The following is a 4,954-nucleotide window of genomic DNA, read 5'->3' as shown; positions in this document are numbered from 1 at the left end:
GGAGGCAGAGGCAGGCAGATTTCTGAGTTTGAGGCCAGCCTGGTCTACAAAGTGAGTTCCAGGACAGCCAGGGCTATACAGAGAAACCCTGTCTCAAAACAACAACATCAACAAAACTACTTTTAGTGTATAAAATTCTGGGTATCAATGTAGCTATCTTGTTTTACCAGCACCATTTGTTGAATATGCTATTTTACTCATGTTTATTTTTGGCTTCTTTTTCAGAAATTAGGTGGCTTTAGGAGTGTGTGCTATGAAATGTTAGCAAAGAGGAAGAAGTTTATAGGGAATTGGACTGCAGAGTATTTATGTGATATTCTGTTTAACTGTGCTTACATTCTCCCAATGTCCTCAGAGCAAGACTGAATTAAAAAGGAATTGACTCTCAGCACTAATCTGTGTGTCCATGTGTCTGTATGTGTTTCTTGTGCTTTTGTCCTTTGGCTTTTGTTTTCTGTTTGTTTTGTCCTATTATGGTTTGTGTGTTTGTTTTAGTTGCCTGTTTGTTTTCTAATGAGAGAGAGAGAGAGAAGAGAGGATATAGATGTTAGATGAATGAGGGAAGATCTGAGAGGAGTTAGGGAGGGGAAAAGCATAAGCAGAATATATTGTATTTTTTTAAATCTATTTTTAATACAGAAAATAGGAAAAAAAGAAATTGGCAGGGAATATTTGAAGTCAAGATAGTGTTTAAACTGCATCATGGTAACTTGATCGTTGCTCTTATCCAGGTCTGCAATAAGTAACATGTGGAACAGAACGATGTGAAAAGAGTGTCATTTGGTTGGGAAGTCAATGAATTTAAACCTGTAGATCAGCGAAGCAGTTAAGACTGAAGCTGTGAGGTTAGAGGTAAGCATCATTAAAGAGAGAGCTCATGTTCTATATTGGGGCAATAGAAAAAAGTTTCCTGAGGATAAGACCCCACAAGTTGGAGGCTCCATCTTGAGAATATACAAATTAATTTGTAAAGAGAGAGCCTAAACTGATAATTCCCTCCAAATAACCATCTAGGAAAGTGTTTCCCTGTGGTCAGCACACAGAAACCAATACAACTGTGATCAAAGCCCAGACTCCATTCAGAGCTAAGAGTAGATCTTGACAGAATTGTTTATGTCGGACTGCTTTTGTAGGCATAATAGATGAAAGATTGTAGGGCTCATGGGATTTAGTTCCACAGTTTCAGAGATCCAGTGATGCAGGCAATGTTTGGTTCCAGAAAATCTCTAAGACCTGTTTAGTTCATAAAATATCACTTGTATGTATGTATTCAGGGCTTGGCAATTGGTATTGATTAAGCAGTTGCTGTTCTCTACCCTGAGTAAGACTGTTTCTTTCCTCTCAGTCTGTAGTTCTTTGTCTAGGGTTAAGGTCTGGTAAGCTTTTCTCCCTCTACACATCCATTGGTGTAGTCTTTGTTCAGATCATGTCAGTAATTAAAAACAATTTAAAGAATTTCATACATGAATACTATATACTTATAATTTCCACCCTTCAGTCTCCTCTTTCAAATCCCTCCTTTGTTGCCTTGGCTCTCTCTCTCAAATTCATTAACTTTTATTCAATCATGCACACACACACACACACACACACACACACACACACACACACAGAGAGAGAGAGAGAGAGAGAGAGAGAGAGAGAGAGAGAGAGACTTGTAGACATATATGCATATATAACTACAACTTGCTAAGTCCACAGTTCACTTTGTGTTGCATGTGTGCATATTTGACTACTTGAGATTGAACAGCCTACTGAACAAGGGCACTTGTCCTTGAAGAAGTCTGATTCTATGTCTCTCAATAGATGTTAATTACTGTTAATTATTCATCTAGGATTGGGGCCTTGTGAAATTGGTCTCATCCTTTTTGTTTTAGCATGTCAACTTGTGAGTATTGTTATGCTAGTTTTGTCTAGGCAACCATAATGTTGTAGTGTCAGGGCCATAGCTTCTCTGTAGTGTCTAAAGGAAACCATTCCCTAAGTGGCATCCTGGTCCTCTAGCTTACAGAGACTCTGCCATTCTTCTTCAATGTTGCCTGCACCTTTGGTATAAAAGTTAAGTTGTAGAAGTATCATTTGGTGTTGGCTTCTTGTGGTCATTTATTCTCTACATTTTAGTCATTTGCGGATCTCTGCAGTAGACTCTGTTGCAAAATGTTAGCCTCTTTGGGGAGGGATGATAGATACACTTATCTGTAGATATAAATATTGAGTATATAGTAAGGAACTATATTGATTTAGGAAAATGGTGCTAGTAGGTTCTCCTCTATGATCTAAGACCTCCTAATCCACAGGTTTATAGTACTCGGCATGAAATCCCATTAAATGATGGACAATAAAAAATACCCTTCAGATTATGTGGTTTTAATTCTTCTTTCTTGATTGAAGCCAAGAATACTGGGATGTTGGCAGAACCCCTATTAGAAACACAGTTCAATGTGAGAAAATAATGTATCTATAATACATTTGCACATGTGACTTTCATTATTTGATTGTGATATATATATATATATATATATATATATGTTTAACAGTAATTAAAATCTATGGAGCCTCATAAAATAGTATTAACATGTTAACATGTCAGGTTTCAGTTTTCCCCTTTAGAGTAGGTTTATAAAATAGATTAATATTGCTATGTTTATTTAATTTTTTTACTTTGGCTCATTTACATTTGTCATACATGCATATGTATGTGGGATGGTACACCTTGAGAGGAAGCATGGTAAGGCAAAGCCAAAGGCTAGAAGCCCTGGAGACCCTGAAGGGAGAGTAGGAGTTTCACCTGTTTCCAGCACCAGGCCCATGTCACTAAGTTGCAGCCCCCCATAGAGAGATTTGTTGCCCTCAGTCACATAGGGACAAAGCTGCAAGCCCTTCCACAGGCAGGTGAGGCATCCCTAACATCTTAGGCTAAAACAATAGGAAAAGAAGCATAACTGCTGGTCATGTAGGCTCAAAACAGTTTTTTTCATGCTACTGAGATACCTAGAGGCCCAGAGGGCTTAGGCAATAAGCTTACCTACCCAGACATTCCTCCCTGCAAAAAGTATTTATTCTCACGTCCACCCTGAGAAGGGAGGCATGGTTTATGCATCCATTTTCCACCAAGGCAATAAACTGGAACCATGGGCTGTCTCTTTTCATTAAGATTTGCCATGGGTTGCCATGAAGAGGCCTTTGCCTATAGAGTCACAGCCTCATCTCCTGTAGAATGCCCCTCTGTGCTCCCAGTCACAACCACCACCAAACCCACTGCCACCAAGCTAAGGACAATCACCTCTGCTGGGACAAGCTGGAGCTCTCCTCAGCTCTGGGCTAGATGCTATCCCTAGCCACCACTCCCTGTCCCAAATCCATTCTCTGCTCTTCTGCAGCTCCCAGTGGCGCCTGGATATCCAAGAGTCTGAGAACCTCATGACCAAGGCCTTGCCACAGGCCCGGGTACCTCTGAAACATCTTGGGCTTTCCCACATCTCAGACTGCTCTTTCCCACCCCTGGAGTAGTGTCTTGGTGCTTCTCGACAGGTGGCAAGGTGGGGTAAGCACATTTAAACTCCCAGTGTTCTGCTCCTCCAAGCAGCAGTGCCCAGTGGTGGAGCAGATAGGAGCCAACAACCCTACATATGTATACTCATAAATACATTTTCCCTGAGACTTTGTGTCTCTATAATGATTTCCTGTGATATTTGGATTGATTCTGAAGATTTTGATTCTGTTTTTAAACATCTGTTACATTTTAAAATTATGTGTATTATACAAATGTATATATTTGTGGGCGGTATATGCATGAAAACAAATGCCTCTGAAGGCCAGAAGAAGACATCAGATCCTCTAGAATTGGAGTTGCTGATGATGGTGAGTCATTTGTGTGGGTCCTGGGAACTGAATTCAGATACTTTGAAAGAGTGTCGTATGTACTTAACTGCTGAGTCATGTACCTATTTCTTCGTCCACTGACCGGATTTTGTAGTCTACCATAAAATGGCCAGAGTTTTCCTAACTTAACCTGCCCCATTTTGCTCCCTAGAGATATCTGCTGCTTCAGATTGCAGTTTCCTTGCCTCCTGCTCACTCCGTGTTTACTTACTTTGCTTTTCCTTCCTCTTATAACTTGTCAGTAACTCTCCTCTCTGATTTTTAAATCTATCTAGACTTCACTGTGGCATTTACAGTTTCTGACAAATGTTTTTCAACCAAGCTGTTCAAATACCAAATATAGGTATGCTTTAATTTAGTAAAAACAATAAAAGTATATATACACTTGAGTGAGTTGTAGTCAACCCAAATATATTTAGGGGGACTAATCCTATGTTAGATACCCCTTTTTAGTCACTTGTAAATGATGGATGTGATTTGGAGTGTGGGAAAAGGAGATTGTTATTACAATCCTATATATTTTGTAAAATAATCCCAAACATGTGAAAAATCATTCATATCTTTACTCCATGTGTATTTATTTGGCATCTATTACACACCAAGTACTGTAGGAGACAAAGGTGAGTACTTTTGAGTCGCATGACATTATTTAGCAATTGATCATATCTATTACCTGTCATTTGTCCTTAGTGGGTTTTTTTTTGTGGGGGAATGATTTAATTTTTGTTTTCCAGACCCACTTGAAGCTTTATAGACAATAATGCCTTTTTTAGTTCATTGTAGAAACAAGTACAGAAATGAAAAAGCTTCCAGTAATTAAAATGTTATTACTATAAATAATTGATATTAGAAGTTGAAATGCACAATAAGATTCCAGAGAAACTAGCATTTATATTTATGCCTTGTATTTATATTACAATCTGTTAAGTTGGCATCACCCAGGCATGCTGGATAGGTTTTGTCAACTTTATGCAAACTAGCTACCCCTATAATGATGGAGCCAAAAGAAGTGATTCAGTAAGCAGCATTCCTTTATGGACTCTGTTTTAACACCTGCCTGTAGGATCTTGCC

This window comes from Mus caroli, chromosome X, assembly GCF_900094665.2.
Source record: "Mus caroli chromosome X, CAROLI_EIJ_v1.1, whole genome shotgun sequence".
Classification (NCBI taxonomy): Eukaryota; Metazoa; Chordata; class Mammalia; order Rodentia; family Muridae; genus Mus; species Mus caroli.
Note: the sequence above shows the minus strand (reverse complement) of the source record.